The following is a 13544-nucleotide window of genomic DNA, read 5'->3' on the forward strand; positions in this document are numbered from 1 at the left end:
AACGGGCCTTTTTACTATTCTTCATGTAGGTTATTCTGTCTTGACTTTGGTCCAACTTTTTCATTGGTTATCTTGCATGCTTGGTATATTTTCTCTCCTCACTTGTCCCTCCTGGCTTTTCTACCTTTCAAGATTCAGTACAAATCTATTATTCTATAAGAGTACTTAATAAATCCTTTTTAACTTTACATATCTCTTGTATATCTACACTTGTTTGTATATTGTCTCCTACATTAGAATGTGAGTTCCCTGATAACAGGTATGGTGTTTTGCCTTTCTTACTTATTACTAATTCTTAACACAGTGCCTGACATTCAGTAAACTCTTTTTTTTTTAAATTTAGAATTTTTTTCCACAGTATATATGCATGAGTAATTTTTTTATAATATTATCCCTTGTATTCATTTTTCCAAATTATCCCCCCCTCCCTCTACTCCCTCCCCCCGATGACAGGCAATCCCATACATTTTACATGTGTTACAATATAATCTAGATACAATATATGTGTGTAAATACCATTTTCTTGTTGCACATTAAGTATCAGTAAACTCTTAATAATGCTTGTTGACTGACTGAATGACTGACATTTGGACAGGTAGAGAGCAATAGAGAGGTTGTTCTACAATATGCTTTATATAGAGAGCAGGGATATATGGTATGTTCATGCACTATAAATAGATTACCTTGACTAAAGTAGAGAATTCAGGTAAGGGAGCAATAGGAGATAAGACTGGGGCAAATTGTTTCCTGATTCATTCATCCATCCATTCAACAAATATTTGAGTACCTACATAACATATAGTCATTGAGTAATTTCTAAAAGGTTGTGAGGAAAAAAATCTAATAACTTCTACTGATCTTTAATTACCAATTTGCTGAGAAATATGAAAAAGAAGAAAGATTGACACACTCATTCCCCTACTCCATGGCTAGGCATAGTAAGGAAATAAGCACATTTTAAAATCCAAAAACTATTAAGATTTTCTTCCTTGCCTTTGGATTCCCACAGTCTCATGCTCCTTTAACTGGGGGAAACAGGCCAGATCTGACAGTGATATTTATCTCTGTTACTCCCACACCTCAAGGGAAATATGTTTATTAATGTGCCACTTCCCTTGATAAATTACTAAATAGAAAGAAAAGCCTTGTACTCATTTCTCGCTGCTTCTCTCATGATTTATGTCCCCAGGGCTGGCTCAGCCATTGGTCCCTATTAATTTGTGGAGGGAAACCATTTCTAATATCTAACAGCAGCCTGGGTTTTCAGTCTCTTTTCTCTACTTGGTCCTGGACTAGAAGCTCCTGGACTCCCTGAATATATTGAATAATGTGAATTTCATTAGCGTTTGAGTTCAATTGTGGATTCTAAGCTTATATTTATATACTCTTTAAGGTTTAGCAAATACTTTCCTCATAAAAACCCTGTGAGATAAGTAATACATTTTTATTTTATTTTACAGTTAAGAAAGCTGAGGCTTGAAGAGATTAAGTGACTTGTTCCAAACTCAGGTTCCTTTAACTGGGGATTTGATGGAGCCAGAATTTTAATCCAGGCCTCTGCCCTCCAAGCCTGTACTCTTTTAATTACAACACTGTTAAGTATTTAGAAAACAGAATGGGAAGTTGTTTTCTTTTCTGAACTCAAGTTTATCGATAAATATTCCTTGAGTACCTGCTATATACAAAGAAGGTCCTAACTTGGCAGGGTGAAGAATAATACAAAGAAGAATAAACCCTAGTTCCTGTCCATGAGGAGCATATAGTCTATTTGATGAGAAAGGATGAATATACATGAAAAGTTAAATAACAATGTCTATGTTCTAGAAGTTCAGTGGAAGAAGATGTCAATGCAGCTGAGCAAAATGAGCAGAGAGGCAGGGAGAAGACATTGAGGGGAAACCTGACTATTAGGGACTTGATTTCTGACCTCTTTCTCCACAAACAAAGAGGAAAGAAGACTTAACTTTAAAAGGAGTCATTTAGCAGGAAACCCTGATACTGGCTGACAAGCAGAAGGAGAGATCCTTTCAGCAGTGATGATTTGTGATATGATCTGTCTGGAGGTAAGGCACATAGTATATGATCAATGAGACCTTTCCAGTCTATAATTCTGACACTGTCCTTTTTATTTGAAGATAGTTCTCATGATTTAACTCCCTGAGTATATGTCTCGATCACTTTTACATTCTGCATAGCAGCATCTTGTAATTACTTCCTATTTGTCCTGCATATAGCTTTGCAAAGATACTGAAGTGGTTTGCCAAATTGATAACACTTGCCACTTAACCCTGTTTGTCTCATCCTTATCTGTAAAATGATTTGGAGAAGGAAATGGCAAACCACTTCAGTCTCTTTACCAAGCAAACCCCAAATAGAGTCACAAAGAATTAGACACAACTGAAATGACTGAATAACAAAAATATAAATATAGAACAACCATAAGAATGATTCAGAATATGGAACCAGGATATCTCTTTAGCTAACCTTCTGTGCTCCAATGCAGGTAGTGTTTGTAGACATTCTGCCAATCTGGCACATAAGTTGTTGTTAAATATGATACAAACTTACTTTTTTTTTTTGACATTTTCTTTTTCAAATAAAAATGTTAACAACAAAATGCTAGCCAATTGAGCATCCTGATCATTTGGTCTCTGATTAATCATAACTGCATTGGTCTAGTCATTTAACAAATACTTATTTATTTATTGCTCTCTACTTTCCAGGAACTGTGTGCTAAGCAAAAATCTCCATCAACCCTCAAAGAGTTCACATTCAAATTAAAGGAACAATATGCAAATAACTATGTACATACATGTTTTCTGCAAAGTAAATAGAATGTTATCTCAAGAGGAATGCATGATTGGAAGTGTGGGATAAACTTTAGCTACTCTCTCTAAACTAGCCGCCTTTTCACTATTGAGAAAATTGAGACTCAAAAGATAGTGACTTGTTTAACATCATACATCTAGTTAATTACAGCAATTTCATTCTACTGACCAGCTTGTATTTTCCCAGTCACATACTGCAGACTCGCCCTGGGGATATAACTGAAAAATCTGTAACTTGCCCTATTTGAATTAGGTCTAGCACCAAATTTAATATCTCAATGCATGTACTGTAAATACTCACTCTAACTTATAGCTCTTCATTCCGTGTACCAAGTTAATAGAACACAGCAGAGATGCTTAACTTGTTCTCCAGCATATTGATTTGTAACCAAATATTGAAAGAATAAGAAAACAATAAAACTGATTTATGCATGAAAGCACAGAATAATGAATTTAGATTGAAAGGGCGTGGGTTCAAATCCTACACTCATATCTCAGTTTCTTCTATTGAAAAATGAGATAGACATGATAATTTTCCTAAAGTCCCTTGTAGCTCTTTTTCAGATCTGAAACCTAATTTCCTTTAGATCTGACTTAGAATGATAGAATCATAGAAAATCTTATCAGAGAAGAATCTCAGAATTCAAGTAACTCTTTCAGGTAACAAAGATAGCCTACTTTCTTTTCAGCCAGGATTGTAGCTTGATTTACCTGGCTGAGTTGGGATACGTGGGTAGCCATTTTCTCTGGCTGTGCAATGCTTCTCTCTACATTGTGATCAATGTAATTGGTTTCTGAAAAATCCCCTGGAACAGCATGCCAAATAAAGAATGGTATTAGTATTGATGTGACATCCTGAGTCGAATTAGTGTCAATATGACAATGAAATATAAGACTTAGAGGAAATATGGGATGTAAATAGACAACATTTCAAATGGAAACATTTCAATCTTATGGATTGGTGGGGGTGGTGAAGTGCTGCTGAAGTGCTGCTGTGGTTGTTAAAACAGCAATATTCAACAGCATAATATAAGGGAATTCCATTTTAGGGCCCTGATGACAAACTGCAAATACTCTGTTCTCCAGAGAACGACTCAGTGAAATTATCACCTTGGATTACCTGTCTGATTATCTATTACCCTTATAATGTAGCTTTATTCCATATTCTTTTTATCATAAATCATGACCTTTTATGGACTAGAGAACATTTGCTTTCTCCAACTACCAAAAGACTAGAGGAACTGGTAGAAAGGTTAGTTTTCAGTGAAGTTATTGTAAATAACTTTTATTATTATGCAACTAAAAATTATGGTACAACTAAAATCCTGCCTTCCATGGACTAAAGCAGATTTTGGGGGTTTATGTAATCTAACAACAGGATTTTTACCTTGTTTTTCTACTATCCTATGTTTCCCTCAAATCAGGTTTTCTTTATGTCATATCTCTGCTTAAGAATCTACAATGATTCTACTGCTCATCAGAAAAAAGTCTGAACCCTACAAAACCAAGGCCTTCCATAATTGAGATCCTTTTATAATTGAGGTCCAGTTTATACACATAACATGATTTCTCACTAATAATTAATCAATCAAGAAATCTTTAATAAGTTCTCCCGGTATGCCAGATTCTGGGAATATAAAGACAGAAATTAGACCCTGCTCTCAAGGAACTTTCATTCTATCAAGGAAGCAATATTTGTATATATACTATACACAAAATGAATGCAGAGTAAATTCAAGGCAGTTCAGGAAGGGTGAACATTGAGGGGATCAAGCATGGTTAATGATAGAGGGTTTTTTTTAAGATTGTATAAAACATTTTTTTACAATGCTTTTGTGAGTTAAAGCACACTTTTAGTTGTGTTCAACTCTTCATGACCCTTTTTTCTTTGTTTTTTTTTGTGTTGTTTTGTGTGTGTGTGTGTGTGTGTGTGTGTGTGTGTGTGTGTGTGTGTTTTGGTCAAGAAACTGGGGTGGTTTGCCATTTCCTTCTCCAGTTCTTTTTATAGATGAGGAAACTGAAGCAAACAAGGTTAAGTGATTTGCTCAGGGTCACACTGCTAGTAAGTACCCAAGGGTGGATTTGAACTCTGGGAGATGAGTTTTTGTGACTCTAGGGTAGATACTCCATCCAGTAAGCATTCTAGGTAGTTATGAGTTAAGCAGTAAAAGTATTATGTCCATTTTACAAATAAGAAGATAAAAGCTCTCTGAATTTAAACAACTTGCCCATACCCACTGGGGTAGGAAATAATTGATTCAAAATCAAACTGTGATTTCATAGGATCTTATATTTAGATCTAAATGGGCCATTTATTGGAAAATTTCCAATTTACAAGTGAGTAAACTGAGACCCAAAGAGTGACTTGTCCAAAGTAACATAATTGTAAATAACAAAGACAGGATTCAAAATTCACTCCCCTTATGTTGTGCCACAATTCCCTTTTAATGTCCTGACCCAGTTTCTCTAATTATCCTATTCAATTATTCTGCCTCAGGTTATAACCATTCTCTCTTAATGTTTGATGAAATAGGGGCAGCTAGGTGGTGCAGTGAATAGAGCATCAGCCTTGAATTCAAGAGAGCCCAAGTTCAAATCTGTTCTCAGACACTTAACACTTCCTAGCTGTGTGACCCTGGGTAAGTCACCTAACCCCAGCCTGGAGGGGGGGGATTGATGAAATAAAGGTCTTTATCCATTTTAGACATTAGAATATCAGGAGCCTCTCCAGACCTCCCTCTATTATGTCATCCTAGGCACCTGCCTCCATTATTTCATCCTCATCCTAGGTTCCTCCTCCCATTAGGTCATCCCCATCCAGGTATTTCCCCCATTATGTTATTGTTCTTGTAACCCTATAAAAGAATCTCGTATCCGACATTCAGGGCTGGATTCTTTGAGATGATAGTCTCATTCAGCCCTGGGACCAAACCATGGATCCATTTGGTCCCAGTAAATCTCTCCCATTTAATAAATTATTAAATACTCTCTAATCTCTATCTTGCTCAGTTTCTTCGGCATTACACTCACGCCTTTTGTAACCTCCTTCCATTATAAAATAGATTTCCAACAATGCTCTACCATCACTATCACCTCAATCTGCATGCTCTCCTATGCTTGAGGTATGACCAATAATTCCTGCCTAGTTTTCAAAACTATTTCAAGACTTACCTAACTACCCCAGAACTAACTTTTCTCTTTCTTTCACATATTTTTTTTTACTTTCTCCAGTTACATATAAAACAAATTCTTTTTTGTTACACATGAACATTAATTTTTCACATATTTCTATATGAGTCATGTTGGGAGAGAAAAATCAGAACAAAAGGGAAAAACCACAGGAAAAAACAAAAAACAAAAAGTGAACATGGAATGTGTTTGATTTACATTAAGTTTCCATAGTTTTCTGTCTGGATATAGATGGTGATTTCCATCCAAAGTTTATTGGGATTGCCTTGGATCACTGAACTACAGAGAAGAATCAAGTCTATCACAGTTGATCATCAAACAATCTTGCGGTTGCGGTATACAATGTTTTCCTGGTTCTGCCTGTTTCATTCAGCATCAGTTCATATAAATTTTTCCAGGCCTTTCTAAAATCATCTTGTTAATCATTTTTTTATGGACCAATAATATTCCATTACTTTCATGTACCATAACTTATTCAGCCATTCTGCAATTGATGAGCATCTACTTCCACATAATGCTTTTGTATGTGGCAAGGTATAAATCATTGGACCTGAAGTTTAGAGGAGCTGAGTTTAAGAGCTGACTCTGAAAGATCCTAGCTATGATCATAGGCAATTTATTTTTTACCTCTCTAGTTCTTGGTTTCTTCACCTAATCCTAGCACACCTACCTCATATGGTTATTAGGAGAAAAGCATTTATGTTGCACAAAAATACAAATCCTTATTATTATAAGAATACTTATATGCTCCTAGCATCAGGATTCAGTGCAAGGGTTATTTATTTTTTGTGTGTCATGGGCCCCTTAATGTTTTTAAATACATAAAATAAAACATAAAGGATTACAAAAGAAACCAATTTTATTAAAATATAGTTATCTAAGTAGTTTTTAAAACCAAGTTCATGGGCCCCAGGGAAAGAACCCCCTCATTAGTCCAATCTCCTTAATTTATAGATCTTGAAACTGTGGATCAGAAATGCTACAATTTGTTTAATTTTATATAGCCAGGAAGTGTCAAACTTGAGGTCCTAATTGCCCATCTTCTCTTCTATTAGCTTCTTAAGATAAGGAACCAAGTCTTAACAGTTTCTACACTGAACAGTACAGGGCTGGGCATACATTAGGTGTGTAAGAAAAATCTAATGAATTTCACCAAACTTGGTTTCTCATCATGCATATGAGAATTTTATAGGTCTCTGCTTTTCTTCATTCATGTTGCTCACCCAAATACTTTTCCATATCATGTCTTTATGACAGCTTATATTATTTTCACTTTGTAAGGCCTCAGGAAAAATTGACTCAGTGGAAAAAAACAGTTCATTTCCTTCAAGTAAGCAGGAGTAAAATTTCCAAGGAGAGAACACCCACAGAGCAGCACAGTTGTGACCAGCAAATAGGACTGAGGAGCACAGCATTACAGAACACTAAGAAATGGATTCTAAATTCTATACATTACCTAATCTAAGTTATTTGATTTAAAGAGGCAGAAAATGGGCCCAGACAAAGTTTTTGAAGGACTATCTTCTGAGAAGAGCTGAAAAATCTGTGCAGCTTCATAGTACAAAATAGGTACCAATTCATTCTTAGAAGTTACAGGGAGGGAGATATGGATTCAAAATAAGTAGGGTTCAAGCCAGAGAAGTCTGTATTGTATGTGGATAAATTCCCCATCAACAGAGAATATCCAAGCAAAGTTAGCTTGTGATAGAAGAGATTCCTATTTGTTTGGATTGGATTACCCTATATTATTTTTTTTCAATTTAAGAATTTCTGCACTAAGTCTCAAAGTAAAATGACTCATTTAACAATTAGAAAGAATTAGAATCCAAGTTCCTTGTTTCCCAAGCTACTAGTTTTATCTCTTCTTGACTACATATAATCAGCATTTTGGTTTATTTGTGTTTTTCCTGAACATATTCATGAATAATATATAAATGTACAAGTAAAACCAAAACAAAAATGTATCACTTACATTTTTAAAGCCAAAGAAAATGTCCTGATCATAATTACAACTTTTAAAATCTATGTTCTAATTAGTACAAATGTTTCTCTCTTTTATTTTTTCTGACTTGCAACAAATCAGAAATAAAGAAAAAAAGGTTTTATTTTTAAACAATAAAATGCTTTAAACATTTCAATGAAATGGTTAGGAAAAATAAACCAATTTTGTAATCTTTGCAAATATATAATGGGCAATACTGAAATTTATTGAAATTTCATAGTAATTTGATAAGTTTATCTAACAAGAGTATGGGAGATAAGGGGGTAGGAAAGGGATATGAGGCTAAAGCAAACAAAAAGATCATTGAAAGACCACATGGCAGAGTGGATGGAGAGCTGTATTTGAAGGTAGTAAGGCCCAAATTCAATTCCCATCTCTGACATACTTTGTTATTCTGAGCAATCATTTGGGGCTTTAGGTGACTCTAAAAACAAAGAAGGTACCAACCTGTATTGTCAGAGGTAATTTATCAGGGAGTTCCCTCTACCATTAAAAACACAGGTTCAGCCTCCATCCTTATCCCTTAAACTGAGAGAAGAGGCTCATAAAAAAAAGGGGGAATAAAAAGGAAGAAAGTAAGCATTGTTCTGAATCCCAAATCCCTCTGGCAGATCAAGCTACTTATTGTATCTCCTCTCTTTGAAGTAGTAACATTGTCAAAAGCATTATTTACCATTGCCTAGAAAGTCTCTGAATCACCACTAGTATCATTCAAGTCCCACCTGAAACAGGCATCTGCTTTTAAATTTTTAAAAATACAATTTTCTTCACTTTTTTATTTTTAAGTTTTCTCTCCTTTTTTTATTTTAAGTACAATTTTTCTCCACTTTTTTATTTTGTTAAGTACAGTTTTCTCCCTAGTTTTCATCACTACAGGCATCTTCTTCAGGGACTTTTTCTCTTATAACTGTGTTTTGGTGTCTCCTTACTACATAGAGGATACAGTGCCAGCTTCTTGATATCATGAAATCCACTTCTCCCTTATGAAAGAGACAGGAGGGAGCAAGAAATGTAAGAGTTAGAATAATCTTATTTGGATCCTGGCTCTGATACTTAGCAGCTGTGTAATTCTGTGCAAGTCATTGAATGCCTTAGTTATTCATCTGCAAAGTGGTATTCGTGGTAGGCTCCCCCTCCCAGATTATTTAAATTATTAAATCTCTCTTTCCCTCTCCCTCTCCCTCCCCCCCTACTCTCACTAGGTGAAAGAAGCCATTTTTCACCTCAACCCCTACCTACTCTTAATCATTGAAATGTGTTTAGCTTCAATAAAACTGAGACTTGTTGAAGACCTTAGGCTTAAAAAGGCCAAGGTCTCCCCACTACATCCAGGGTCATCTCCAGTTGTCCTGATCTACATCTGGCCGCTGGACTCAGATGACTCTGGAGAGGAAAGGGACTTAGGTGACCTTGCACAGCCTCCCTCACTTAAATCCAATTCACTTGCATGCATGACATCACTTCCCTGATGTCATGGACCTCTTCCAGAACAAAGGACAAACAACAATAATTTGTGGTACCTACCTCATTGGGTTATTGTGAAGAAAGTGCTTTGCAACATTTGAAGTGTTATTAATGTAAATAGCTTTTATTATTATATCCACCTTATTCTTCAGGCAGACTTGTCCACTGACTGTATTATGAATGCCATTCATAAATTCTGGACTTTTTCTCTTAGTTTCTCCCCTCTGCCACTGTTACCTCCTTTAGAACACCCTTCCAGCTTCCTCACTCTGTCACGTTTATCTAAATTCTATTTTTCAAGGCCTTGGCAAAAGCCTGTGCCCTCCATGAAACAATTTCTAATCATTCTAGGTCAGGAGTATTCTCTGACCTTTCTGCTTTTCTAGATCTCATTTTTCTCTTTACAACTTCCTTTTTTTTTTTTTTTTTTTTGGTCTTTCTATCACTCTTTGGTTACTTGGCAAATAAAAGCAGCAGATATTTCTTATCTCTTAGGATCACAAATTTAGATATGAAAGCTCTTAGCCTCCCAGCTGTAGTACCATAGATAGAGTCTTGGAAATAGAGTTAAGATCTGAGTTCAAATGTGACCTCAGACAGTTACTAACTGTATGACCCTAGGGAAGTCACTTAATCCTGTTTGCTTTAGCTTTCCTCAGCGGCAAATTGTGGATACTAATAGCACCTATTTAAAAGGCTGTTGGAAAGATTAAATGAGATAATACTTGTAAAACTTCTAGCAAAGTGCTTGGCACATAATAGGTGCTGAATTAAATGTTTTCTTCCTCTCCCAAATTCAGCATCAAACAGTCTCCTGCTTCTCCTACTGCTTTCCATTGTCTTCCTTGTATTTCTTATTTTCCCATAGATAGCAACTTTCATTTAGGTCTTTATGAGAATGACTTGCTTCACATAGCTCTGTTTTCTCCCACCAGGTTGATTAGATAGTGCCTTGAGTGATGATGGCTCTGAATCCCTTATGCTGCAACAGTCATAGAAATGCTCTCTCTAAAGTCACTCTGATTTATGTGTTTATATGATCTTGTAAAAAACTATCAAGAGCTAATGTCACCCAAAGAGCACCTACTCTCAGCCAGCAGAGGCTAAGATACATCTCCTCTAAAGCTCCTTCAGGGAGAATAAAGGTCAGACCTTGGATTCTACTGGAACCCCCAGCTGTCACTGCACATCAGCTCCTTGGAAACTGACAGTTTTAGAGAGCCACTTGGCACTCTGAGAGAGCAAATGAATTGCCCAAGATGTCAAAGTCAGAATGGAGAGGACACAGGACTTCTTGGTCAGTGGACAGAGCACTGGGCAAGAAGACAAGAAGAAGTCAAATCCAGCCTCAGAAACTCATTAGTTTTGTGATCCCGGGCAAGTAACTTCACCTTTTCTTGCCTCATTTTCCTCATTTGTAACATGGAATAATAGTAATAACTGCAAAATGGGATAAGAGTACTATCCACATCCCAGGGCTGTTGGGATGATCAAATGGGATAATAATTGTAAAGCACAGTGCCCAGTGCACATTCTGTGCTACATAAGTATTTGTTGTTGTTGTTGTTGTTGTTGTTGTCTATAAAATGAGGGGAATAGCATCTACCTCCCAGGGTTATTATAAGAATCAAATGAGAATATCTATAAAGCATTTAGTACAGTGCCTAGTACATAGTAGTGACTATATAAATATTCATAGTACTAATAACAGTAAAATGGGGATAATATAAATATTTGTAAATAATTTGTACATAAAAATATTTGTAAAGCATTTAGCACAATGCCTAGCACATAGTAGTCACCATATAAATATTAGTAGTAGTAACAACAGGAGTAGTAAAATGTGGATCCCTTCTCAGGGATATTTAAGGATTAAGTGAGAACCTTTGTTCAATGGGGACACACACAGGTAATGAGAAGATAGGACTCATTGGCAAAAACCCTGATGTTGGGAAAGAGTGAAAAGGAAAGGAAAAGAGAATGGCAGATGATGAACTAGATAGACAGTACCAAGGAAGCAAAGAACATGACATTGGACAAACTTCAAGACATGGTGGAAGGCAGAAGGGTCTAGCATTCTATGATCCATGGAATCACAATTGAAGGACTAAGAAATAATACATATACACATATATAAATACATACATCAAATGACTTTTTGTATGTAGTACTGATTTCTCCCTAAGGTTAGCAGTTCTCAAAAAGATAAAGGTTTTTTATTCCTTTTCTAAATCTTTTTAAACTTGTATCTATTTTTTAAAATTTATGAAACAAAATAATACTTTCTATAATACAATACAATAAAAAGATAATCATACACGAAAATGGCAAATCTATTATGTATAACTTGTTGTTCCTTTAAAATACAGTAAAGTTACCCATTCTTTTTTAAATCTGGAACAAAACTCAGATCTTTGGAATCTTGGATTTCTTAGGTCCTTTTGCTGGCACACCAATCCCTGGTTCACAAGATGAAGGGTTCATTTGCTTTCCTGGCCTCCAGACAAGTCTCACGAAGCTATAACCCTTAGTGTCAGAGGAGTCACAAAAACCAAATGGTAACTGAAAGGGGTTCTTTAATGCATCCTGGTGTCACATAGAGCAACCACAGGATTTGATTTCTCGGAAATTTGTGCAGGGTTTAAGTGCTAAGGAAATGAATGCTTGATTGGGCCTGGCCAACACCCAATCTCTCCTGGAATGATTTGTATCACTTTCTGTAGGGGATCAGAAACCAGAGCAATACTGCTAATAAGTTTCCTTATTTTCTTTTGGGGGAATCAAGGAGTTTTAGTTCTTAAGTCTGAGATCAGAGAAAATCTAGTCCAGCTGAAAACAAACCTGGGGGATCAATGAAGGGACTACTGAACACAAATCTCTTTGGCTGATCTGTGAACAATATCCTCCAGACATGGTAAAAGCAGCCACTGTGTATGTGAAACCAATTAAGAAGGAAACTTTCAGTAGGTCCTTGTCTAAGCACCTAGAATTCAACTGGTTGATAATAGGATAATTTGTGGGGGAAAGCACATGGAATTCTATTACAGAATCTAAGGGCTAGATGCACCTGAGAGGCCTTTTGGCCAACTTCAAGCAGCTGCCTTTGAGCTAGAAGAGTATATTTTAACTATGTCAGATCAAGTTTTTCTATTTTATTCCAAATGTCATCAACCTTTTTTTTTTTTGGTGGCTTTACTTCAGTGTTTGACTCCTGAGAACTTTTTTTTTTAATTTTATTTTATTACCAGATATATGTACGGGTAATTTTACAACATTGACAATTGCCAAACTTTGGTTCTAATTTTTCCTCTCTCCCCCCCCCCCCCAGATAGCAGGTTGACCAATACATGTTAAATATGTTAGAGTAAATTAAATACAATATATGTATACATGTCCAAACAGTTGTTTTGCTGTACAAAAAGAATCGAACTTTGAAATAGTGTACAATTAACCTGTGAAGGAAATAAAAAATGCAGGCGGACAAAAATAGAGGGATTGGGAATTCTGTGTAGTGGTTCATAATCATCTCCTAGAGTTCTTTCACTGAGTGTAGCTGGTTCAGTTCATTACTACTCTACTGGAACTGATTTAGTTCATCTCATTGTTGAAGAGGACCTCATCCATCAGAATTGGTCATCATATAATACTGTTGTTGAAGTATACAACGATTTCCTTGAGAACTTCTTATGGATGTCTAACTTGAACCTTTTATCATTTTTCCCATCATTCCAAACTATATGATTAGCTGACTATTTCTGTGAACTTTGGTAGGGTATTATTACTATAATACTAGTACATCTCCATTTCCCATTCTAGAGTTCTTAATGTGTTAGACAACTAAAGAATATTCAAGGAGATTGGCAATTGTTAATCATTTAATAAGCATTTATTAAGCACCTACTATGTGTCAGACACTCTGCTATGTGCCATGAAGAAACTTAATAGTTCCTGCTCATGTTCCTGCTGGGAGCATATATTTTCTGATAATTGACTCTTTGAGATAAAACATACCTCAAATTCTCATATATTGTGTGCTATGAGCAGTGATTATAAGTTTCAGC

At 35.8% G+C, this 13544-nt stretch overlaps 1 protein-coding gene across 13 annotated transcripts in view; it reads right to left on the reverse strand.

Annotated features, from left to right (window-relative positions):
* GLI2 (GLI family zinc finger 2) overlaps nucleotides 1-13544 on the reverse strand; it is a 401511-nt gene that overhangs the window by 53947 nt on the left and 334020 nt on the right. The gene's annotated exons all lie outside the window — the stretch shown is intronic.

The sequence above is a fragment of the Sminthopsis crassicaudata genome, chromosome 3 (assembly GCF_048593235.1).
Source record: "Sminthopsis crassicaudata isolate SCR6 chromosome 3, ASM4859323v1, whole genome shotgun sequence".
Classification (NCBI taxonomy): domain Eukaryota; kingdom Metazoa; phylum Chordata; class Mammalia; order Dasyuromorphia; family Dasyuridae; genus Sminthopsis; species Sminthopsis crassicaudata.